Raw genomic sequence first — 27,710 nt, forward strand, 5'->3', positions numbered from 1 at the left:
CCGCACCATGGAAATATGGGCACCCAGGAACCTCACAGTGTGAAAAATAATGAAAATAGAGAGCAGTTGATTTTCAGCATAATGTAAGTGCCACAAACAATACTCTCTAACTTCTGAATAAACAAATTCAAATCCAAGGAAAATTAGACAGGAAGCATTAATGCTCTCTGGTATTTATTCATATATAATTTATACAAACAATTTATAGAACATATCTGAGACGTTCTACAAGGTTTGCTTTTAAATCTGTCTTCCTTTCAAATTAAAAGAAAATAACATATTTCAACTTCAAATGCATTTAAATTAGGGTCTTAACCTGAAATCCGCTGCAGAAAGAAATTCTTGAAATCTAATGGAATAAAAGCTCCTCTTTGCAGCTTACAAAATTCAGACATGATTCTGGGTGAAAGACGAGGAGAGAAAAGATTCCCTTTCTCCCCTCTCAGGAGACAAAACCATAGAACAAATCTTTTTTTCAGTGAAAACACTGAAGTTCCTATAAAAGAGAGTAAAATAACCTGGATGAAATCACCACAGTCCTCTACACTGAAATTACCTTTTTTATAATCTCAGAAGCACAAACCTTTTGCCACGCATTGCCAATAACAACAAAACAAAGAGCCAGCCCACAATGCACCAAAAATCATGGCATTCAAACCAGACAGCGGAAGAAGCGAGAGCAGAATGGGAAAGTCTACAGGACCAAAACATATGGAGCTCCATCTTGGGGCCCAGCTGGTCTCCTCTCCATGGACACACCAGGTTTTCCCTGGTTGATGTGACTTGGGCACAACACAATAAACAAAGGTTAAGACTGCAGATCACAGAGCCTAAAACCACAAATCGAAAGGTTCCTTGGCCCAGCTTCCTCATGAGAGAGGCAAACATTAAGAACCAAAACCAGTGACATTTTCTGAAATCCCGGAAGTCAGTTTGAATTTGATATAAGGTTATGATTTCTCTCCAACTACCATTACATATCTAAAAGTTCAGTGTCTAGTCCAATCTGGTTTGATAGACTCACTTTGCAGCCAGTGGAAAGAGACAGCCATCTCCAGATTACAAATCACCCGCAGCACCTCAGCAGGGCCCATTACAGACAAAGCCCAAATGACTAGATGAGACACGACTCATAATTTCTAGATGACCAACGTCAAGTGTGTGCCGCATCACCTGACTGGCAAAACACAATGCCACGAAGTGTATCAAATACACAACACCAACTAGGATGCAAATAAACCTCTTCTTGAAGCACTCTTCCTCCCAGAGCCAGAATGAGTTTTGGTCCTTCCCACTCTTGCTAACAGGCTTTTACGCAATAGAGAGACATTATTATGAGGTATCAGAAGCTTATGAGGGATAAATACAAAGTATGCTGATACTTATATCACTGGGAAGAAGTATTCTAGTAAATGTGACAATTGTTTCAGAGTAACTTCTAATGAAAATAACCCAGCTGCTGATTAACATATGATGATTAACAATGAAAACTCTCATCAGAGGCACCATGAGTCACCTTTTCAGTTCAACATCATCCTTACAGCCATTTCTGCTTTTGCTTTGCAGTAATTACATCTCACAACAATCATTAAACGAAGCTTATTTCTGTACATAACATAGGGAAACAGCTTGGAAGTGACCTCTGGCGCAGGTTGCCCAGGACCATGTCCAGGTACTTTTTGAAGGTCTCCAATGAGGACACTCCACAACCTCTCTGGGCAGCCTGTGCCGGTGCTCAGTCATCTGCAGAGTACACACAGGCTTCCTGATGTCCAGAGGGAACCTCCTGTGTTCCAGTTTGTGCCCATTACCATTTGTCCTGGCACTGGGTACCAGTGAACAGAGCCTGGCTCCGTCCTCTTTGCACCTTCCCTTCATGTATTAATAGACATGGATGACTTCCCCCTGAGCCTCCTCTTCTCCGGGCTGAACAGTCCCAGCACTCTCAGCCTCTCCTCACAGGAGAGGTGCTCCAGTCACCTTGGTGGCCCTACGCTGGACTCCCTCCAGTATGTCCAGGTCCCTCTTGTACTGGGGAGCCCAGAACTGGACACAGCACTCCAGGTGAGACCTCAGGTGAAACATTGCAATGAATTTATGAGATAAACAGGCAGTGATAAGGAGAAGATAGAGCTGCACGGAGGAGGCCCTGGCCAGCTGAGAGCCTGCAGTGCTGAATCAGCATGGAGGCACCATGCTGGCATCTGAGACAATCTGTCCTGTAATAAGAAGAGGTGTATGGAGCTCTCTTTAAACAGGAAGAGAGCTACAGTCATAGACTGTGGTACTCATGGTGGACTTACTGCAGTCAGATCAAAGTTTTACTTTAACAAAGCTTTCACTGTGGTTTCTGCTACTCCCTGTAGCCTACTTGAAGGGATCTGCACTAGATGGGTAGACTACAAGGTGGATGAGCAACTGGGTGGACTGATGGGCCCAAATAACACAGGTCTATGGTTCAAAGCATCTATGTCTCATCACACATCCATTGGCTCATCATGACAAGGGTTTCTAAAAGGTCATGTTTGGTATCGACACTGTACAACCACAACCTGGATGGTAGGATAAAACCCACCTCATTAAATTCACAAATGACACTAGTTTAGGAGGAGCATCAGATATTATGGAGGACTGGGATGCCCTCCAGAAGCATCTCAATAAGATGGAATGGCATGAAAATGGTTGACATGAACCTCCCAAAACTTCAAAAAAGGCCCATGCCAAGTCTTGCAGGATGCACTAAGCTGAGACGTGGTGGAAGCAGAGTGACAGAAAAAGTCATGGTAGTCCTGGTGGACAACAAACTGAGCATGAACTGATGCATCACTGCATGGCTGATCAGATACTCGGCTGCTTTGGGTAAGCCAGAAGGGTGAGGGAAGTGAGGCCACATCTGAATAGCAGGTCCAGTTTTAGACTCCCCAGTGCAAGGAGTTTAGGACAAACTTTTGTGCACACAGTAAGACTTCTGGGGAGCAAAGCATATGATGTAAAACAAGAAGCTAAGGGACCTGGGTTTGTGTAGCTTGGAAAGGAAAGATTAAGTGTAGAAGTGGGGACTCTCATTACAGTCTTCCCCCACCTAAAGAGGGGCTATAGAAAAGAGAGAGCACAAAGATGCAACAGTCACAAGTTGCAGCATAAGAAATTCCTGTTAGAGGTAAGTGAAAGCTCACAGCAGTAAGCATTGGTCAAGCACTAAACCAATTCTGAAGAGGCATGGAGCAAGAGTATGGGATGCAGGACCTTCTAGTCTCAAAGTTTCTGCAATTTTATGATATTCTTTGAAATATAGATTGATATACTTTCTGTAAAGTCAGACCTTAAAATTGCTGTGTATGTTCTGTCCTCAACCCGTTGGGCCTCTGCTCCCATCTGCAATGTGATAATAACATTAAGGATGAAATCCAGCTCCAGATTCACATTCCTAAATGTAGATATCCACGTGAGAGCCAGACACCTACGTTCCCCTCATACTCAATGAATGTCTAATACTTAAATCAGTTCCCTCCACACTGGCATTTAGTGCCATTTAAGGTTCCCCAGCATATCTGAGACATTCTCAAGGGACTGACAGATATGACAGAAATTGTGCACGGACCAATGCTCCTCTGCAGTTAGAGCAGACCAGGTAGGCTGTACTGGGACTTATTAAATGAACTTCTCAGGGCAGTTCAAGTGGATTCAGCTATCAAATACAGGTTCACACTCAGAAACTCCTGATGCCAAGCCTACATGGCTACACTTATAAGTCTGAACCTGTGGGTGAATCCTAACCACAAGTTCCACAAGCAATTAGGGTTTTGATGAAAAGAAGTTGAGATACAATGAGGAGTGAAGAGCACCAAAGGAAGCCCAGTAAGTATAATGGAATCTATCCTCAAGAATGTTAGAAAAGGTAATCTGAGCCCCAATAAATGAAAGATAAGGAAAACAACAACAACAACAAAAAAATACAAAGTAATGAACAATCTCAGAGAAACTGTGCTTTGAATGAGCAAGAACATACAAAAATACCAGTACTACTAATAATGATCTTATAATTATCGAGTGCTTGATAATGCAAACCCAGAGAGAACAAATCAGATTTGCACAGGCACTTCCCCAACTCCCAAGTTTTTTGACTTTGCCACCTTGATCATACTCTTTTTGTGCACTTTCAGTGTGCAGTATTCCAGGCACAGTCACAAGTACATGAATACTAAAGGGTGAAGGTTTCAAAGACACTCAGTGTTGGATTAACATTTCTCTCCCTGAAGAACAGGGTAATTTCTTTATGCTTCTGACATCTTCCTCCCCCTCCTCCCCAGCCTGAGATTTACAATGCAATTTTATACAGCCTTACTTTTTCTTCTTGAAATCATTCCTGCAGCTTTATGAATTACATCCGTAACACCATGTTCCGAATACCTATTTTAAGGAGTTGCTTTTGTCCTAACAGTTCATACAGAAAATCGTCCGAAGCTGGCAAAACTCCAATAAAATCCACATTCAGTTATTCCATTAAGGAAAAAAATGAGTACTTTTGCATATGCACTACCCTACAATATAAACTAGCACATAGCTGTGAAATACTGTCATTATTTTACAGCACTGATCTAATTTTCTACTGAATGCCCTAAAATGAAGGGTTTCTTCAGAGTACAAAATGCAAGGACTGGAACTTAAAAATGATAATTTGGTGGCACTTAAGTCTTTTTTATTATTATTATTTTATCTCCTATCATTTTAAGTAACACCAACTGACTACGGCTCTACATGCTGAATGAGTCCATGTGCATTTGCTGACTGTAAAGAATCACAGAGATGTAATGCGGCAAGAGACTGGTATTGTGCTCATTAGATCACTAAGCAGCAGCGCTTATAAACAGAATACTTAACTAGACTCTACAAAGATATTCAAATGTAGCTGCCAGAATGTACTTTGAAATTTTCCACCTAATACAAAAATGCAAGAGATGAGAAATTATCTCCCTTTAAAGTAAAAAGTTCAAGGTGAATGTTACCTGATTAACTCACTTTGTTATTAATTAAATTCAATAAAAGTCCCAAATATGGCATGCCATCCTTTATTAGCATTTCTGCAGAAATAAGAACCACGCTTATCATTCAGCTGACAAAATTTAGCCAGAATTCATGAAATATCAAAAAATAATCCCATAGCAGAGGAAAGAGTTAAGTTCAAAACATGACACTGAGGGGAAAAAAAGAAGCATCTCCTAGTGAGGTTTATTAAGAACCTGAAAAAAAGTATTGCTATGTAATTTACATGTATTTATTTATACATATGAAAGATGTATATTTATATTATATACTCTTACATATTCTATATGCACTTCATAATATAGAAAAAGTAACTTCTTTGAAAATCGTAAGATATTTTAGGGGGAAAAATGTTCATCTAAGACTGAGAAGACATGAGAAAAACAGTTCCTTCCTCTCCTCCCCCTCTCAGCTGGACTTGGTTCTTGATTCAGTCATGCGGTTCTTACCTCTTAACCATATACTGCAAAGTTCCATTTATCTGTGATAAGAATTTGCCAAGAAATGGCCCAGAAAATATTTGTCTGTGAGCTCACTCCAGTTGCAGCATTCACATTACCACCTGCCACACCTTTTCAATAGGGAAGACAGATACAAGTGGGCATAGAAACTGGGCAGTACTGCCCCATTTATTCTGCACGTTATTGCTGAGGGCTCTGGGAACTTCATAGCTCTGATGCTGTGCCAAACTTTTGGGGTATACATAGAGAACTGCAGTCTTCACGGACATCTTCTTTCAACAACACAGAAATGAACATTATATATATACATATTCCATATAAATCTGTATTTCCATATAAATGGAAAATTGAATTAGCTGAACTTTTTTTTTTTTCTAAGCTCAAAAGACTTATTCCTCAGGAAGATACATTTGCAGTAAAGCAGTAAAAGGAATTTTCTGTGGTACAACCTGTACTAGCACCAGGACAGAGAAGGATCTCCCTTCGTAATTTAGCAAGAATTAATGCCCACTTAATATAAAAGCATTGTCAAATCTGTGACTTAACAGAAAGCTATAATGAGTATTAATTGATGTCATCTGTACACAAGGAAGAATCCATTTGTGACACAAGTGTCATGAAAATCAACATAATTACACACTTCATCGTTCGGGTGATTTTTTCCATTAAATTAGGAGTTCAGAGTGTGATTACAGCTTCACCATTTGATTACCTTTATCTCAGGGTGTACATTTCCTTCCAGCTAAATCCAGAGATCAGTGCTGGGCATTAAATACACGTGTGCAAACTATGAGACACATAAAGGACGTTAAAACCAAAAATATGCCATTGTTCCAGTTTAGGAATTGGTAGTGAAACAGAAGGTACAAGAAGCTACCAAATAACACAATATTGCTGAAATATAAGAAATAGGTAGCTCCACCACGGAGAATGGTGCCTTCAGAGGACCAAGAAGACCACGAGAAAAAACATTAAGAAACTCCATCCAGTCCCTCCTCAAGGAATGAGACTGGTTGACTACAAAATATAAGAGAAACCTCCAAAAATGTGAGATTTGATTCAAAACATAAACTTGCCCCAAGCTAAACAGTTATGAAAAATGTTCCCAGTAAATTTATCCCTGAGACAAATCCATCATCCCCATACAGCAAGAAACAGATTGTATTCAGGAGACAGAGAACTGCATTCTCTCATGGCGCAAGTAATTTGGGAGGCACCATGGTATTTATTTAGGGAATGACTAATTAGGTATGAAGCCAAGGGGAAAAAAGAAAAGGCAGGGGGGAGCTCTAATGTGCTAAAAATATAATTATTAAAAAAATACATGAACTACAGCTGAAAACATGCTCTTTGGGAGAGCCTAGGGACACGTCAGGTTTAAGCTTCAGCTCTCTGAACTAGTGATGCGTGAAAGGGTTTATTTGTCACCACGCCAGACACCTGGACGTCACTGAGGTAATGACGAGGCTAAGGAAGGGGGACCTGATTGGCAAAAAGGAAATCCCCATTAATTATAGAATAGTCTATACTATAATATAGTTAATTATAGTATAGGTCCAGTATGTGCCGTGGGAAGGAAGGACAGGTATCTGGGCATGAAGGCACCCCAAGACAGCTGCTGAGAAGAGGGAAGGAGGCGGCTTCCTGCAATGGGGAAGGCAGGAGCACTCTGCACTCTGATTGAGCATCTAGAATTATTTACATGTAAAGCATCGTGCGTTTCTATCCCATGCCCAAACAAAGTCACACATCCCTCTGCTAGTAAAATCCTGCTTGGTGAATGGAAGAAGTCCCCACACTTGGGACATTTAAAATGGGGGTCTGAGGAAATAATGCAAGGGGTCAGCAAATGCATAAAATGACCTCCAAGGTCAAGGTAATTTCGATCACTGATTTTTATGATTTCATCAAGTACTCAAAAAGAATTTGGGACTGAATTATTTCTATTTAAAAAAAAAAAAAAACATTCAGCAGGCTTCTATACACCCACGCATGCACTTATTCAATGTATTAGTCATGTACCACTACCAAAACAGAATAAAAATATATTTTAACAAATCTTGCAGGAAGTCAAAACATTAATTCCTTTGCAGACATGTTAGTCCAAAACCCTCTTTCATTCAGCTTAGGTTGTCAGAATTTCTTGTGGACATCTACGTCATAGATCTGCCAAACCTATAATTCACTTTTTGACATTAAGTAATAAATACACAATGCAGACACACATTTGTCCTTTTCAAAATTCAGCTGAAATCCATTTCCTTAGATAAGAGCATGCCCTGTACAAGTCACCTTCCAAAATTCAGCAGACCTCTCTACTGAGGCATGCACTCCCATCTTCAAGTCCTACCAAGTACTTGGACAACAGGAGCGATGCACATCCATGCATTTGACATGAAAATAGCGATTTATTCCTGTTGTGCATGTCACTGGCACCTGTAAATGCCAGCCCTGAAGTAGAGTCCCACTGCAGAGCACACTGTAGAGGCAGAACCAGAGAACACCAGGATAATGAAAATGTTCATAAGGAAAATGCTCAGAAGCCTGCTCCCAAACCCAAGAAATGCTTTATTTTAGCATCTTTAACCTTAGATGATGTCTATTACCCTGGAGGGTGGTGGGTTAAACTAATAATGAACTCTGCACTTTGCAAACAGTTACACTCAAATTGTCTCCTTAAATTTACTTCTAAGAAGTGAAGCTGGTGTCGAGACAAGAGTTCACATGTAAGTAAACACCTGGCTCTCCACTACTTAAAAACATGAGTGTTGCCTTTTCCAGGCTAATGTAGATAGAAAGGGTGGATCTGAACTCTCTAACACTTACAAAAGCTCCCAGATAGCAGCCCTGCTGCTCAGTGCTTCCGTTTAGTAGTCAAATGGAGGTCACTGCAGTAGATGCTTTTCAGGGGAAATGATTAGGATGGGGAAGGATGTAGGGAGGATTTGCAAGAGATGAAAACAAATGACACTGGCCTTGTAATAAAAATTCGTAGTGCAGCAGGGAGGGGAAGATGTATCATCATTAGCTCATTTACTGGTTGTGAACTACTGAGGGCTCACAGCCATGAATCTTTCCATGCCGCATGCCCATTTGTAAGAAAGCAGCAATCTCTAGCACGCATCCCTAAGATCAGACTCAACGATCACGCAAGTAATGTGCACTCAGATTGGAAAAAAAAAAAAGAAAAAGGAAGTTTTCTAGCTTCCTAGAACACTTCTGACTCCATGGACTTGAAATAGTGCTGGAACCAGGGCCAGCACTTACAAAAAATGAGCCATGCTGTTGGGGGAACTCCTCCACTTACAGAGGTGAAGCCCATCCCAGCCACTGCTGTGCCAAGTGGGGACTAATCTCACTGAAACACTGAGCCCTACTAAGTTCAAACACTAACTCTGATCCAGGAATGTGCAAAATTAGGTGCGAAGGAAAGCAGGAGAGCATTGGCATTCTTGTGGATTACCACCACCCATACAGAAACACAGCTGGATTTTCAAACCTAGCAAAAATATTTAGGAAACCTGACTTTTGGTAGCACTGGTGCTCCTTTGTTGCATGGAGAACAGCAGTGGCACAATAAGGCTGAGGCTGATAAAAGAAAGATGAGACTCTGGGTTCGTGCAAGGCGAGACCCTTTCAGGGGAAGCCACCACTCCATCTGCCACTCCTGCAAAGAAAAGCCAGCAGTTATTAGGAGAAGGAAGAAAGAGATCAACGGAAGAGATGGTTCAAAGGTCTGGCAGCAATTCAACAGGAAGATTTATTGGTCTTGCTTTGTGAGTAAAGGCAGAGGATGTCCTCATCTCACAGCACTGGCCCCTACATACAAGTAAAGACTTAAGGATCGCACAAAGGAAAGAGGAGAAACAAACAGCAGCTGTGAAGGCAGGAGGAGATGATGTGGGAAAGAGAAATCATCCTCAGTGAGGACGTCTTCTTGTCAGGGGATGTAAATTGAAGGCTGGCCTTTACTTCTGTCCCATGCTCGGTCACTTCTCTTCCCTAGCCAGAAAGAAGATGGTGCTGGGGAATTGAGGAGAAGGTGGGCCAGCAGCATGGGGCAAGCCTGGGACCAGTTCATTGGATTTGAAAGTCGGCAGTAATGGTCTGGATCTACAAAGGAATTAAAAAGCCTAAACCATAGAGATACAAGGCTCTTAAATATTCAGTGATCGCAAGCTGATTGCAAGCCAACCTTTCCTCCCACCTTCTCCCTGGGCCTCAGCCTTCTGTCTACACAACAGGACAACTTTGCCTTCGTTTAGAGATTGAAACATTAAATTCATAAAAGGCTGAGTTCAGAAAAGGGTAAAGCTAATCCCATTCTAAGACACTCAGAGAGAGATTTAAATCCCACTGGCTTCATTGGGTTAGCAGCACTTAGCTGTATCGGCCCCAAGCTGGTGGCAGGGACAATAAGCAAACCTGTGACAGATAGGCAGGTGGAGAGGACATGTACCAGCATATGCATGAATTCGCTACAGAAGGCTTTGGAAGGCAACAAGAGAATTAAAAAATGGGAGAAAGCTTTCTAGTTAATTGAAGATTAAGAAGAAGTAGAAATGGAAAGTGTAACACAGCTGAAGGTATGAGAGGTTCACAGCAGAAGGAAGGAGATTACTTAATATTCTTACGCAATAAAATTAATTCCTTTTAATCTTTTTATACACATTGTAAACAAGATCTCTCTATCCCATGAAAATTACCTTCTAAAGACTGGGTAAATACATTAACTAATCCTAAAATCCCAGAAATCCCAGTTTAATTTTTTCTTTTTTTTTTTTTTCTGAAAAAAAACAAAAGCCAAGCAAGGAAGAGCTCTGTAAACAGTTTTGACCTTCAGAGAGCCTGACACTCCGCTTATTTATTCCAAAAATGAAATGCTGCTAAGGGGAAAAAAAAAAAAAAAAAAAAGGTCATTTAAATGGAAATGGCTACACCTCATTTGCAGTAAGCAAGAGAATGAACCCTAAACATTCGCAATATTACAGAAAGCCCACAGAGCAGATAACTGGTACCAGCAGTAAGAAGTGAGGTGGAAGATAAAACTCTTACTTCTCTTTTGGGGAAAACACTTTAAAAACCAGCCTAAAACAATCCAACAAGACATGGCAAAGGAAATAATTTTGACAGCGGCTCCGAGTTTACTACAGACAATTACTTAATTGCTACTATTCATGTTTCTGTCCACAAAATATCGTAATTCCTGTTGCTACAAAGCAGACCCACACTTGTGCCCCGGGTAAAGCAGCAGCACCCCATGCCAGCTGGCTGCAGACCCGGAGGGTGCTCGTATGCACATTTTGGGGGTGCTGTATGCATATTTCAGGGATGCTGTATGCAAATTTGGGGTGGACCTGGCCACCCTCAGTGCCCAGCAGTGTCACAGCTTGAGCCCCTGGGCTGGGGATGTACAGCACAGCCCGACCCTATGCTGCTCCTGACCACAGCCACAACACAGCCCTCTGAATTGTCTCATTTTACTTTCATGGAGCGTTTCTTCAGAGCAGAATATCCCAATGAATAATAGAAATACATTACACTCTTTCTTTGTAAATGTAATAAAGCATTTGAAGGGAGAGTTAAAACATGGCCATGCAGTGTAGTAATCTAAAGCCGCTCAGCCACATTGTGCATAGGAAAGAAAGGGAAATTAATAGCCACTAAGAAGTTTTATAGTTTTGTTTCCCACTGTCTGCAGTGGGGAAAATGAAAATCAAGAGAGCAAAATGGGAGATTTAAAAATATGGGCAATATCATCATGCAAAAAAATATTTAAGATAATACAAAGGACATGGTGCATGTTTCACTTCGGTCAAAACGTGCAGATAGGTCTCTACGTCTGTGAAATGAGCAGGAATTTTACTTACAGCCCAAATAATTCCTATTCCACCCTAACAACAAAATCAGAGTCCCATCACACTCAGCAATACACAAATCTAAATTAACACCGTAATATAAATGCTCATTCCTCTTGGAGTTGCTTCATGAGAGCAGAGCTATCAGTCCACTACTTACTGTCCGGCTCCCATTCAAGAGAGAAACCATCTAAATAAGGAGCTAGACGTGAAAATGTTGATGCTTCCCAGGGCGAGCAGCTCCGCAGGCAAATCGGAAGGGAGGTTACAGGATGCAGACATTGCTGATGATGAGAAACATGGTCTGGAGGATTTCGAATTGAAGTTTCAGGACAATAAAACTCAGATTCAGCAACTGCTGCTGTGGTATAACAACTGGCAAGACGGTCCTTTTTTCTATTTTTTCTTCTTCTGTGATACTGTACATTTTGCTGCCATGACAACTAAACATTTTTTGCCCATCTGTATGGTGACAGAGTAGATATATACATCTGTTCATGAATCTTGTTTTTAAAAGACAGATAATATTTTCCCAACTTTTGTATGTTTTTAAACCTCTCTTCGGAATGAAGCAGAATATTGCAGCTTCTTGAAAACAGTGGTCCATAAATCACACCGCCCAGGCAGTGCATTGCCCAGGAGACACTCCAGCATCACTCATCGCCACCACAAATGAAAAAGTCTAACGGAGGCTGGTGACAAGGACCAGGAAACATTACCTTGAGCACATATCCCCTACCCTTGCTGCCTTTGCTTATCACCATTAGCAATATAACTACTGGCTGATTAGAAACACAAAGCCTTTTTCACAGGAAGAAAACCACACCATATATGAATGATTAGGGACAGGGAAAGGTATTTTACTGCTGTGTAGTTTAGTAATTCTTTAAAATATTTGTAAGATCTTCCATCCCAAGGCTTCCACATCTGTAGAACACATAATTCAATAAATAAATTAACTTCAGTGACATCGAGCGACTCAACCAAGGCTGTAGCATCAATAATCTTTGTGTTTGCCTTGTCCCCAGGCACTTGTATTAAATCAAAACTCCTTTCCTGCACTACCAAGCCTTGGTCCTACAGCCAGGCCAGGTTGTGACACTGGGACATGAGATTATTTCCAACTACAATAGCAACAGATTCCTGAAGTCTTTAAAAAGATGTCCAGCCCTGTGCTGTAAATCCAAATTAGTGAAAAACCGTGGGGAAATAAATAATTCTGGAGTTAAAATCCAAATTAGTGAAAAACCAGGGGGAAATAAATAATTCTGGAGTTAAAGCACTGCAACCTGGAGATAACAGAGTTTTGATGGGGAATAGCTTGAAATTTAGATTGACCAGGAAAAGAAAAACTGAAACGAAACAAAAAGCAAAATAAAACAAAAATCCAGGAAAACAAACAAACAAAATCCAACAAAACCAGAGAAGGGCAAGCATCGCGTGTAAGAAAGGAGCAGCCTGCAGCTCTGACCGCAGAGCTCACACTTGACATCTCTGCACTGGTCCCCACTCCCCATGTGATAGAAGTTGGTACCTTTATCAAAACAGAGCCTCCCCAAAAAGGGAACAGCAGAGCATCCTTCCTTAGAAGAACTTCTACAGTAGTTCTACGTGGTCTTTTATGTCAGATAACATGGAAAAAGTTTTGGCAAGGTCCTGAAACTACGTTAGATTTCTCCCTTCAGCACATTTTCAAGCCAAACCATCCCATGCTGCAGGCACCACTAATCTGCTCCCCTTTCTTCTGCGTGCTGCCTCGCATCGCCTGGCCCGAAGCCCAGCCATGGGACTGAGCTGCTCAGATGAATTCCTGTCACCTCTCTGCTGAGCCTTAAGCTGTATTTAAAACAAGGACACCACAGCAGGGTTCCTTATTGGCACGGCAATTACTAGAAGAAAGCAGCACCTAAGGTTAGCTGGTAGCTGCCAAAACTATTTATTAATGTAAATCAAGAGAGAAATGGAGCTCCTGGTGTGCATCGCCCTCACCTATGGCCATCCCACCTTGCTCCGCTCATGCTGCACACTTCAGAGCACAGCGTGGGGCAGAGGCAGCACTTTTTGGGCTTGGTTTCCATCCCCTGTCCCATGGGATCTGATGTCCAGCTGGGGTGGTGGCAAGTGGCCACGCAGGCTTCCGTGTCCCCCCGCAGTCTGGGACAGAACCCACCATGAAACCTCCCCTTCTGGTTAGTAGTGGAGCCCGATCCCACACCATAATTAATTTACCATATCCCAAGCCCTCGATAATTAATTTATCCTATCACAGAAAATACTGTCTGCCCAATAACACCCAAGCAGCAACAGAGGCACAGACAGTGAACAGCAGCGAGGGTTTGTCTCACTTGATACTGAAATTAATTTTCTATTTTGTTTTCGCCGTGCATTGCATCAAGCCATGTTTCAGGGTATCATTCACCCCTGGAAGGCTGAAAGGAAAGATTGTGCAGCCTGACTGTGGCTGTTGGGTACGCCCAGTGCAGTCAATGTAACATTTTTACAGTTAATTATTTGGAATAAATGTACTAGCCTAAATAGGTCACCGAGATGCTACAGTTTTCCTTGGAGATTAGAATGAGAAAGACGTGAATCCTGAAGGGACTTCTCCTCTAACACCCTCCAACTTCAAATACCAAGCGACTGCATTTATGCATGGCTGCTGCAATGCATTTTGATATGTGTTTCCATCAAAATCATTCATAGCATTTTAAAGCCATTAATCATGCGAGCATCACAACTGGCACAAAAATGCCTTTGACAATGTGATGATCATTAGACTCATTGTACAGACAGGTAAAGCGAGGCATGAAAAGGTTAGTCACGCTGCCAGAGGGATTTTGTATCTCCGTAACATACAGTAAGCAGCTTTACCCATCCGATAGCTGCTCTTACTTGTGATACCAGCTCAAGACTCAGGGGCCCACGCCATAAACACCACTTAGCAAACAACCCAGCTTAAAACACTCAGCTTAAAACACTAATCTCCACATCCTTCTTGCTCTGTCACAGCTGCTACTTCCACACCAAAGCCTGGACAAGGCAGCAGCTCATACGTTTGATGAGAGAACTGACCCTCTCACTTCTTCTCTCCAAAAGATGAGGTCTTCCCTGACTGCCTTCTCGAAGGGGCTCAGCAAGCAGCTCACGAAACGGCAGAGCCCTGCAGGGAGGTGGCAGGAAGCAGGAGTCAGGATCATGCCTTTCTTTATGTTGGTCAGAACAGATACATGCCAGGTTGAAGGGAGCTGGGAATCACAGCCTTATTTTACCGCAAAGATGGGATTCTGCAACAGCGATTCAAGTTAATCCAGAAAAAGCTGCTTGCTCTGTCTGGATGTGGCCTTCAGGGACCACACTGGGGAAGACAGCATCTTCCTGGATCCAGCTGACCCGAGGAAGGGGATCACAGCTCCTCTGGCAGAAGTTCCCAATCCCTCCAGGGACTTTCCAGGACAGCCTAAACCCTCTTGTCAAGGTGGACTGGATTATAACTGGCAGTGCAAAGCAGCACGTCTCCCTTCCCTCTGACCACAAGGTTAATTCTGACCACGTTCAATGTCTAGACAGCTTCTAACCAGTATCAGAGGAGTTTTAATTTGTGGGTATGGACAAAGAGAAACAGATTTTCTGAGAATTAGATGGATTTTATCTTTGCCAGTGACAGATTAATGTTCATTATGAAAGACTAAGCAATTAAAGGAAATCCCCATGAAATAGCTGAAACATATGCAAAAAGTTTCCAACACTGGTGTGTTTACATGAAGGCAACAAAAACCCTTCTGTGCTCTTAACAATATAACAGTACAGCACTTGGCATTTCAGGAGTGGCTACAGCCTGTGACCTCCTCCAGTAGAAGGTTTTTTTACTTCCAGCATCAACAAATTAAAACTTCATAATTTGCAATTCAGATCTTGCCATCCATTTCAGAGGGAAGCAGCAATGATTTTGACAATAAATAGAGGGGGAACAAACTCCAGAATCAGCAGTCCTAAATTCATTAGGTCACATTTATTAAACAGATTTTGCCATTTACCCCTTGGACAGCACAGCTAAATGCCAGTCCTCTTCTTTCCTCTCCAAATGTCATCGTGGGCGCATGCTTCCTTTCTGATTATTTTCCCTTTCTCTAGAAGGATGCTGTGCACCTCAAAAGCTGCTTGCTGCCCACACTGAACCACACACTGCTAAAACGAAGATATCTTGTTAAAGGCAGAGCCAAACCAGGATGCAAAGGAGCCGCATGCTCGTAAAAAGCACCCGATCTCATTAGCAAATGGCTGGTGTAACCGCTTGTCACGGAGATGAGGACACACCATCAATTTGCTCTGCGTGTAAGTACCAAAGGCATAGAATGCGCTTCCCCATCCCTGGTGCTGCAGGAAGAGAAATAACACATTAAAAGTTTGTGAGGCTTCTAATGGAAGCCGTATCAGTATTTCGCGTGGGATGAATTTGCCGTCCAGCAGATCTACAAAGGGTTTCCTTGACGGGGAAGATGAGGTGGGCATCTCTGAAGATCAGCAATGAACTGACCGCCGCTGGGAAAGGTTAAAGTGAGTGATGTGGACGCAGCCCCAGGAAGGAGCCCTCAGCCACTTGCTGCACTGAGTGCATGCCAGAAGCATCAGCCCTAAAGCCCGGCCCCAAAGTCCAGCTGAGGTCTCACTCAGAGCCCCTGAGGCTGCCGGCATCTCTGAGAGCCTGGGGAACTCCCGCTGTCTCCTGACCAGGGCCAGCTGCTGGTGCTTGTGGCTACCAGTGCTCTCCCCCAGTGCAAAATACAGGCTTATAGTCCCAGAGGAAGCTGCGTTAATCACTGACTTGGACTGCGATCTGTTATCACCTGAGAGTTACTGCCTAATGATAATTAAGCGAGGTTAACACAAAAACCCTAAGATAGTCAATGAGAAGTAGCACAGCATAACATGGTTCTTCCTTACACAGCACCTCAAGAAGAAACAATACCAGATGATCTTGAAGGTCTCTTCCAACCTTAATGATTCTATGATTCTAATAAAATCCGGTCCTCTTAAAACCAGCTCCAAGATCCTGTGTAGCAGAAGACAGGTGGTCTTGTATAGAGACACATGCCGGAGTCAGAAAAATCCGTCCCACTGTATGCTCTGGCCAAGTACAGCTTCATAATGGAGATGCTGAACACCTGAAGTTCCTGCTGTTTTTAATGAATTTCTACATTGTCCCGCTTCCCCCCCCCCCCCAAAAAAAAAAAATCAAATTATTAACTTATCTACACCTCTCACACCCTATCACTAAAATGGGAAACTACACAAACATCACACATCAAAGAGCTTCCTTCATTAAAATGTGAAAAATAATTTGTGTACTTTAGATGAAAGGTATTTGGGGGCTGTGAAGTATCCTGGCAAATTTAATTAAACCCCACAGTTATTCATAAAAAATAAAGCTTTTTGATGAAAAAATTTATTAAAAAATTTAACTGATTTGCAGTTAGGATTTTTTTCATTTTGCAAAATCTCACCTTATAAACTGAACCAGTGGTGAGAAGCAAAACTATTTTTAATGATCTGTGTGCTAAGTTACATTTCCAGGACATGAATTCTCAGTAAAACTTTCAAATGAAATCAGAGGAAAAATCCTCAAATAAACAGGCATACTATTCATTATGGGCTGCAACGGTCTACAAGTCAGAAACAAATCTGCTAATGTACATTTTGATAAAACTGAAAAACCAAACGCTTCAATAGTGGAAAAAAAGGACCAACCCAGCCCTCACATTGTGGAAACAGATGTTTTTTTAAAACCACATACATTCAGATTACTCTCAGGCCAAGGTAAACACTTCTTAATAATTAGTTCTCACATAACTTAGAGCAGTTAGGTTGAAAGTTGTTCCTTACAGTCTCTAGGATGATTATCCATTGGTGGTGGACACATGGCACACAGAGCACAGACACCTACGTTTCTCTCTGGACATAGTTTGCGTTTCTGGCTCTAACACAACCCAGCAAAAACTCCCGTTAGTTCACCCCCGTGTCTCCCCACCCCACTGAGCCCAGCACCCAGCCTCTTTTGGGAGAGTGACCCCTACGGGGTCCTGGCTACAAACCCCTGCCCCTCCTGTCGCTTGTTGCAAGCCACTCGTCAGCATCCACCTCTTCCATTAGGCACCTCTCCTGCTGTCTCAGCACGGTGAGTACGAGGAGCCCCATCCTTTGTGATCATTATCTCCTGTAGGGGAAGCTCAGGTTGGTAACTCAAAACTGGTATTTTTGCTGGAATAAGCAGCCACCCAGCTCAGCCCAGATGCAGCTCTTTAGCATGGAGCTGCATACATCTCTAGTCTGTCATTTCAGGGAACTGTCAATCATACCCATAAAATGAGAACATGTTGCTCAACTATCAATGAAAATACCATCAAAGTAACCAAAAAGCATTTTCCAAGAGAAGAAACTCCAGGGCAACTCTCTCGTGAGGAGGGTTTCTGGTCATCACCTGTAACCACTGGGGAACACATGAAAAGCTGAGGCATAGCTGGCTGTGACAACGTTCGGCTGCTACCTTCAGATCATGGTACAGACACGCAGGAGCAAGCATCACCTGCAGCTGAACGGGGGGTGGCGGGCAGATGAAATCTGCAGCCTGTCTCTGTCCCCCAGTCACATAGACAGGGGATGGGCTGGAGGCTACCACAGCTCTCTGGGCCGCCATGCTCATTTTCTTTCCACTCTTCAGAGTGGAATGGTGAAGGGAGCACAGGGGGAAATGTACTAGGTTTATATGGCAAGGTTTGGTAGCGGGGGGCAGCAGGGGTAGCCTCTGTGAGCAGAGCCCAGCAGCTGCCCCAGGTCAGATCAGAGCCAGCTCCAAACGGCTCCAAAAGGGACCCGCTGCTGGCCAGAGCTAAGCCATGAGTGAGGCTGGTTAGGCCTCTGGGAGAGCAGATTGAAGAAATGGGGGGTAAAAAAACCCTGCTGTGCTACAACAGCTGGGAGAGAGGGGTGAGAGCTGAGAGAGAAGCAGCCCTGCAGCCCCCAAGGTGAGTGCAGCAGGAGGGCAGGAGGTGCTCCAGGCACGCAGCACAAGTTCCCCTGCGGCCCGTGGAGAGGCCCCTGGTGGAGCAGGCTGTCCCCCTGCAGCCCATGGGTCCCACATGGAGCAGATCTCCATGCTGCAGCCCGTGGAGGAGCCCCCGGTGGAGCAGGTGGATGTGGCCTGGAGGAGGCTGCAGCCCATGGAGAGCCCCTGCAGGAGCAGGCCCCGGGCCAGAGCTGCAGCCCGTGGAGAGGAGCCCACGCAGGAGCAGGGGGTCTGGGGGGAGCTGCCGCCCGTGGGGGACCCGTGCTGGAGCAGTTTGCTCCTGGGGGATGGACCCCGTGGTACGGAGCCGTGTGGGAGCAGTTCTTGAAGAGCTGCAGCCTGTGGGCAGCCCCCGCAGGCTCAGTTCGGGAAGGACGGCATCCCGTGGGAGGGACCCCGCGTGGAGCAGGGGCAGAGAGTGACCATGAAGGAGCGGCGGAAACAAAGTGTCAGGGACTGACTGCAGCCCCCCTTCCCTGTTCCCCTGTGCTGCTCGGTGGGAGGAGGTGGAAGAGGGTGGATAGGGGGAAGGTTGGTTTAGTTTGCTTTTAGTTTCTCACTGCTCTAGCTTGTTAGCAATAGGTAATAAATTTCATTAATCTCCCTAAGCTGAGTCTGTTTTGCCCGTGATGTTAATAGTTGAGTGATTTCCCTGTCCTTATCTCAGTCCTTCAGCCCTTTTCACCGTATTTTTCCCCCTTTGAGGAGAGGAGGGGAGTAAGAGGGTGGTTGTGGTGGAGCTCAGCTGTCCAGCTGGGTAAAACCACCACATTAACCCAGCAAAGCCCTGCATCTGCACACACTTCCCACTCCCACAGTTCAGCACAGAAGGGCTTGTTCAAGCCGAGGGCACCCACCAAGGACAGGCCCAGCCTGATTCCCTTGGCTTTCACCACCTCGTCAGGGCTCACCTCACCTTAGCTGAGCTACGTGTTCGTGTCCAACCTAAGTTAGATATTTAAGCAGGTGAGCAAAGCCCAGTGAGATGAACACCACCTCATGTTATGTGGCTTAACCTCCACGTCACCTAGCCATGTGCCTGGAAGGGTAGCTCCAGGGCTGACCAGGAGCTGCACCTTGCAGATCGTGCAGCTGCCACCCTGTGCTCCTGCCCTGTTCTCTGCAAAACACTGGGGGCACGGAACCTGCAGAAGTGTCCTTAAAGCAGCCACAGAAAAAGAAAAAGATTTGACAATCTGCTAACTGCACGCGAACATGCCTGGCAATTTTTTTCTATTAGGTGTGGACAAAATGATCGGGTCAATGCCAATGGACAAGTCAAATTTGAGAAACACAAAAATCCATTGGCTCAAACGCCTAATGCAAACCAACTGCAGTGAAAACTCCCCACCCACATGCACAGAGTTTGGCTTTCTCTCAGTTATTTCTTACTGGCAACACTTCAATGCTAATAAGACACCATAAGTGTATAAAATGTAATAAAGATGTTTACATTAAACAGCAGACTACAGATTAAAAGAATCTGTTCCATGAGCTATAGAAGTTCATCTCTGAACATCTATTTTCAGGTAAGCCTGTATGTACAAACAGAAAAATATCTGATAGTAGGAGGTTTGTGGTTGTTTTTTTTTTTTTTCTTTTTACCTTGCTGACAAAGACCTAACAAGTTCCAAGACGTGAATGATGAAATTAGCCAAGCTCAGCCTTGAAATATGACACAATTTTTAAGCAATGAGAGCAATGAAAAATTTGGAAGAGCTTTCCAAGTAAGTGCCCAATTCGCCATCACTTATGGTCCTTGAACAGAGAACAGCTTTGTACATAGCATGCTTTAAGCCAGCTTCCAAGTTAAATCCTGGAGCCTGCACATGTACTGAAGTAGGGTGAGAGATATATGGACTTGTGTTTTTAATTGCTCCAGTGTTACCACCTGTCTGTGCTCCAAACGAGTCCCAAAAATTCCTGATCAACTCTGTCCCTCTGTCCAGTTTTATCACTCTCTAAAAAGTCACATAACCCACTGCAAGGATCAGGTTGGAGGATACATCCTCAGTATTATTGGCCACTAGAGAATCCTCTTTCTTGGACTTGTTTCAGGAAAGGATCAGGCAGTGCAGCAAAGTGGTTCCATGTAATCTTACACACTGCTGCAACATCCATCTTCCTACTCCTCTGCACATCCCAGGAGGACAGGACTGCTTGCATTGCCCTCAACATGCTCATAAACTTGCAGTTTTGCATTAACAACATCACTTCTCATGCCTACAGGCTTCCGCTGCTGCCTTGGAAGAGCTAAAATGAATTTTTTCCCCCTAGGTGTTCAGCTGAACTGCTCAACTACCATGAATCACTCGTAAGGGAAGGTAGATCATGGTCTGAGGTGATCCCAGGATAAAGCTGGTGCTCAGACATTCACACTGAATGGCAAACGCTGGAAGTAAATTTTCCCCCAGTCTAACTGGTTACTGCGTGGCTTGGTCCCATGGCTAACTCTTGGGTACGAGCTCAATGCAGGAGCATCTGGGTGTGATTTAATGGACTGTGATGCACGGGATAATGCAGGGGTCACTTCTGGACTAGAATGCTAAGGGACAGAATAACAGAACACAGAAATGTAAAATATTCTTAAAAACAAATCTTAAGAATTATAAAGGTGACAGGTAGGAGGAAATACAAAGAGCATATTACTTTATTAAATAAATTACTCAGAGATTGAAAAGAATGACCTATCATCAGGAGCCTCCTGAATAACAAAGGAAGTTCTCTAAACATTTTCCAAAGAAGGGACAACAAGCAAATAACAGCTAACTATAAAAATGGTACATCATGAGCTGTTTTATGCAGTACAAAGCCAAGAGAGTTGAACAGCTTGAATGGAACAATTCTGTATGGCTGGCCTCACTTAGGAAACTTTCAAAATATGTCAGAATGATATTAAGGACTCTTTAAAGTAAATATTTTTGTAAGCTGATGCATTGTTTTAGGGTTCGTGTTATTAAATAAAATCTTAAATTCATTCCAGTGAAACCAAGACAGGCCTTGTTTCTTTACTAATTTACAACTACAAATTATAAATACACACACACAATTTATCAAAAAAACTTTTCTCCACCACAACTAATTTTAAAGAAAAAGAAAAATGTGAACAATTACTTTCCAAAATTTGGAAATCATAAATGAAGGAAAGATTGCCCTATTAAAAGCTGCCAGAGATAACACAGAGTAATGATAACATGTTACGGCAGACTCCAAAATAGCTGTTCCCAGGAATGCTTTATTCATGCCTGACACAGATAGAGGGTGACAGATCAGAGTTTGGCCAGAGCTGAGCTGCGTGATCCATCTGGCATGCTCCACCCCGGAGGGGACTGTGCAGGAGAGCCAGCATGGCCAGGCTGAGCGCCGGCAGCTCTGGTCCTGGGTGGCCCCTGCGAGCATCCTCCTTTCCCTAGGCAGTGCCCACCAACACCACTGGCACTGCTCTGGCGTCTGGCCTGAGGTTACTCTGAAAAATTTTTTTTTGGAAGCCTAGGCTAGTTAAATGGCTCAGAACTACTTGCTCTGGGCAATGAAATTTGCCTACTCTCACCAAGAACATGAACAACGTCTGTAACACTCACAACTCAAAACTCTGCAGTGAATTCAAGTCTATTATGAGTCTTCACAGATTTATCCACTAGCTCTTACATACTTCCATAAAATTAAACAAGCAGGGGGAAGAAAAAAAAAAAAAACAACTATGTATCACAAAGCATTTTCATTTTTACTTGATGTTTCAAGGAAACACTAGTAATGGTCCCACATAAATATTTATCAGACCACTCAAATTGTAATAAATGAAAGTATCCTTCAACTTGCATACACAATAACCAAAAACTATTTTAGAAGACAGCAACAAGATGCAAGGAGTCTGAAGCTATAAATTTATTCCCTTCTGCCAGACAGTTTTAACGGTGCGAGCAGGTCTGTTTTATTATAAACTATATCTTCTGGTGTTTCTTCTTTCCATTATTAGTCATTTGAAGCCATTATTAGGGTTTTCCAACACCAACTGGCTTCTTTTTGGACTCCCAGCAACAGTCTCTCAGGAATTTCAATCACTCCTGAGGCACCTTAAAAGGTCTCAAAACAGAACATCAGACTGCTGTACTTGGCACCATAAATCAATCCATCCATGGACTTTGTAATAATTTGAAATCCACCTCCATTTAACATGGTCTTTAAGATTTCAGTGCTGTGAAAGACAGGCTTGGCTTATTCATTCGAATTGTTCAGGGCTGAAAACACCTACAGATAACAAGTTATCAGGGTCATCTCCAGCTTGTGTTCTTATTAGACGGGCTCTGCAGGGGTGGAAATTAGTGCCATCTAATGCCAAAATTTAAAGCCTCAACAAAAATCAGGGGACTCAATCTCCTGAATAACCTCAGAAAAAGAGGCTAGTAAGTTTTGAAAGTGTTGAGTCCATGCTTCTGGGCTTTGCAAGAACATCAAAGATCCCATAAGCATTTCGCTAACAGCACTATGGTGTTTCCATATTCTATTTTAGTGCAACTTGAGACGTTTTGATGCTTTCCTGAGAAGCTGCAAAAGACTGACTGCTTCAGCTTTCCCACCTATGCAGTAGGGTTAGTCATTCTTTGCATCCCGGGGCACCGTCACACCAACTCCTATCAAGCCTGCAGAAGTGTCTGCAGCAGCAGATGCTGAGTGTGTCTAGTCTCTGCTCCTCCAGAACTCAGTTCATTCCCCTTCTATTAGCAGTACATCCACGGGTAAAGTCGGGGTAAATATAGAAACACTTCTAGTGCCAGGCTGTTACATCAACTGCGCAAAGAGTAGAAACATATGCCAGACTGAAAAGTGGAGCTGGAGTCAAAAACACTGCTGTTTAGCGAAACCACAAATCATGAAAAAATGAGAAGGAAGACGTCAGCATTTAGGCTAGAACTGATCTCATCTAAGTCAACCTTTTGAGAAGTCAGGAGATCTCACTAGTTGTTGAAGTTCCCCTTGCAGCCAGCACAGCAGTACATCTGGATGGCAATTAGTCACCCAAGGTAGGTGGTATCATATAGCCATGTGCGTTTGCTGGAGTCACCACAAGCTCCTGAGACAGCAAAAATACACCGCTTTGGCGTGGTATCAGCACTGAGACGGTGTACATACCAGAGCAGAAAAATCCAGGATTTTAGGAAGTTAGTAAGGGACTTCTGACAGAGACCACTTCCAAAAGACTAGTTGTATCTGTTAGAGCTCTTGCTAGGATGAAAACTCAGAGCATGCTGCCATCCCCTGAAAAACTTTAACTGCTTATTTTGTATTACAACCCTCTAGAAATAAAGAGGGGTTTTACACAATTCTTTTCTAAAGAAATGCAATTAGCAGACCAGTGAGGAGCGTGGAGAAATACAGCAGGTGAGGAGTGGTACTAGAGATGAAGAAATGGCTTGAGCTTCTCCACAGCCCATGAGCTGCACAATGAGCTTACCACCCATTTCAGCAACTGAGATCAAAGAATCGGATTTTAATGCCTTTCTGTAGATGGAAAACAGAGTGGGATGCTCCTGTCCAGTGCATTTTCAGAGCATGACTAATCTAATTTCTTTCTTTTATTTTTTTTTTTACTACAGAGTAATATGAATAATTTCTCCATCAACTGTTTTTCTCTGTCAATTATAAGGAAATCCTGCAGTGACTACCTCTGACTGTACGTGAGCACATTTCATCACGTAGATTACATCTCAGGAGTCCAGAGAAAGGTAGAGATGTAAAGAAAAGTGGTTCTGAATGGAAGACAGAAGGAAAAAGAGAATCCATAAATGGCAAAATCACATTACGTCCCTCAGTGCGGGGTTCTTAAATGGCAAGCTTGTGACATTTATACCAGCAGTCAATAAACAGACCAATGAAGAAAGAAAATCAGTGAGTTTGAACTGCGCACCTAGCATGGTGACAAATTGAATGTCCATTGAGGCAGGCATCAAAAGAGTTCTCTAGTAAAAAAAAAAAAAAAAAAAAAAATCTTCTTTCCTTCTAGAACAGTCTTAAACCAGTTATTTGTTTGTCCATTAAATTTTTTTGGGGGGAGGAGGGGGGTGGACGGTGCTGTTTTTAAGCCAAGAATCATGACTTATGTTGTAAATCCAAGAAACATCTAGTCTGATGTCTAAGGTGCTTGTGTGAAACTAGGGATGGAGTTGGAGGAGGTCTGGAACTGCTGCCTTCTACAGTAGGAGAGTTTCTATTGATTTAGAGATTTGCACTGGCTTCATCTTCTGGTAAAAGAAATTAAAGTAAACCCAGAGAAACAAAGTGAGAAGCAATTTAAGAGGCTGTGGGACCAAATATATGTAAAATTCTACTTCATCGAATACTTCTAGCTGGCAAGCGTCCACTACGCTCCTTACTACCATCTATGAACTGGAGTACTTAACAGTGAATGCTGTAATGCAACAACATCAATCCTCAAAAGTAGCCCTCCAAGACACAAAACAAAGGGACACACTGCAGGAAGGAAATCCCCAGCCTAACCCCACGGCTCATCTCTTATCAAAAACAGCAAGAGCATCAGGATTTGCACATACACCCTGTGCAGAGAGATCCACCTTGGCCAATATGGAGGGACTCCCAAGCCTGCTGACCACAGACCTGAATGCAGAGCTACCTGTTGTGGCACCTGAACCAGCAGCTAGGTCAAGCTCTGTGGAGTTAGATGCACCTACATGCATCTGCATGTACCTGTAAAGGAGCGAGAAGAAAACCACTGTGCCGGTAAACAGGTGGCAGCAGGGCACAGTGAGCATCCACCATACAGGTCAGCTCCTCCTCGGGTATCTCCGCACCCACTTCCCCTCGTCAGTACAGACGTGCCCCAAGGAACACAGGCGCAGCTCACTCAGCACACGGGCTGACACCGTTAAGATGGAATATTGTGAAAGAACAAAAATAATGCACCCGAGCAAAAATATGCTGAAAGCACAGACTTGCTTGGAGTCCAGCCTGCTCACACATCAGGATGAATTTGGCCCAGTTTATATCCTAATGATTATAATGGATACCGCAGTCTTCTTTTCATTAAGGCAGCAGCCAAAAATATTGATTTGTTGTACTTCACGCTCCTGCTTACCTTCACAAATTTTGTGAGAGACAGCGTATAAGCCAATAGAGTCGGTCAGTTTAAAAGTGACAAATTAACTGCACTGAAAGTAAATAAACAGCTATCTCTTTGTAAATTAATTCAATATGTGACTTGAGCTCTTTTCTACAGCTAGATAGCTGATTCATCATTCAGCAGTGTTTAAGTTGCCATCAGTTCAATAGCAGACTATTAATGTTTTGTCCTATTTGACACAGCAGGTCAAATTCGGCACTCAAGTTACAACAGCACAACAGTGGGGTAATTCCTGAACCCCCAAATCCTGCTCTCCACACAGCCCAGGTCCAGTTGTGCACCCAAGTGTTCTTCAAGTTTGTTTCAAGATGATTTAGGATGTATCAAACAGCTGGGAAAAAACATATAAAAAGAATCTAAAAGAGTATTTTGAACTACTGGATTATGAAATATCTTCTGGAATGGCTTTGTGAGACAGCACAGGTGACAGGGTTGGCTCTTCAAAATACTCATAAAAGAGTGAAAGACAAAAATATGCAAGTTTTAAAGCTCTGTTTTGTTGTGGTGTTTTTTTGTTTTGGTTTGGTTTGGTGTTTTGCTTTTTTTTTCTTCACTGACTTGATTTCAGTTCTAGAAAGAAACTAAGCACATTTAATGTGTAATGTCAAGTACGACTCCCGCTCATCTCAAAACATGATCCGTGTTTTACTGAAGAGGGGCCCTACATCAGTGTTAGCTATCACTTTTACTCGTTTAGACACAGGGTAATAACTTAGGTTAATTTATTAATGAACAACACACACTAATTTATCCTCCTGGAAGCTTGTTCCTTAACAATTCCTTTCAGTTCAGTAAATGTTGAATCCCAAGATTTTCAGAACAAGGCTGAAGCATTTAGACCAAACTCCCACTGCTTCAAAACGAACCCATTTATCTGAAGTCCATGCTACTCAATAAAGTACGCTACCATTTTTAAATGCCGGAGCTTAAAATTGAAAATCATGTTCAACTGCCTAAATAATGTTGCCCAAGTTCATTCACTGTAGGATATGTGAGTTCTTAACATTTATAGAAATTTGAGTAGGTGCCCTCTTGACTTCTGACACTCAAGTTTAATGTTTCTGGACACAAGGTTTTGACTGTCATCTGTGCACAGCTGCAGCACAGAGACTACAACACAAATAGAATAAAAATATTTTCAACTGCTTATGTTCAGACGAGATCCACAGCATTTGCAATGTCGTCTGTTTTTCATAATGTTCAGTTTAGAAAGTTGACATTTGATTAAACAGTTTGAATTTGCCAAAACATACATTTTAATCTTATGCTTTAATACCACATTCTCAATTAAAAGCTTCAGAAAAAAAAGACATACAAAGTCTGCTTAAACCACAGTAAGCCCACAAACCCAACATATTTAATATAATTTTTTAAACTGTTGACTAATATTTTCTAATTTCTTCACTTCTTCTAGTACCACAGCTGCACCATTACTCCCAACAGCTATCAGACATATAAACAGCCAGCTTGTTAGCCGTGTTTTACTAGACAGCCTTTTACACTTGGTGTTTTCCACATTTTCCAATAGGGTGTGGTAGAAGTGAAGATTAACATCTTCGAAATCTTCACTCTGTTAATGCTACTGCCACCAAGGAAAAGTCAGTACAGGCTGAGTGTATCTATCCCTGTATTCGTACCCTTCACAAGCATGCCTACACTGATGAAGACAACATGCTACAAGAAAGCATACTATACAGAATGGCACATCATTCCAGACTGCTGACTCCCATGAAAAATTACTCCCAGCAACAAGGACAAGACCAAAAATAAGTTTTAGGATGAAATAATTCATATTTCCTGCCCCTCACTTCCTTCCATTGAGTTTAACACTGCATTCAAGGTCATGAGTGTTATGACTCTGTGGAGGTGACCTGAGTAATTTACAACGATCAACAGATAATACAGTGACTGCAAGAGAGTCATTACGCAACTATCACTGCTTCTTAAATGGAGTCATCACATAGCAGCTGAAAAGCCATGTGCATTATTTCACACTCACAGAGTAATGAATGCAACCAGGTAATTAAATCATGTCATCACTATGCCTGGAAAATCCTTATTTACAATTTTATCTTGCCTGTTAAGAAGAACCGAACTTCATGTAATGGGCAGAAAATAATTATGTCTAATTTCCCATTTGCAAGACCCTCTAT

At 42.7% G+C, this 27,710-nt stretch overlaps 1 protein-coding gene across 8 annotated transcripts in view; it reads right to left on the bottom strand.

Moving 5' to 3' along the window:
* Nucleotides 1-27,710, bottom strand: part of FAT3 (FAT atypical cadherin 3) — a 428,576-nt gene that overhangs the window by 304,165 nt on the left and 96,701 nt on the right. The window lies entirely within an intron of this gene.

This window comes from Cygnus atratus, chromosome 1 (genome assembly GCF_013377495.2).
Source record: "Cygnus atratus isolate AKBS03 ecotype Queensland, Australia chromosome 1, CAtr_DNAZoo_HiC_assembly, whole genome shotgun sequence".
Taxonomy (NCBI): Eukaryota; Metazoa; Chordata; class Aves; order Anseriformes; family Anatidae; genus Cygnus; species Cygnus atratus.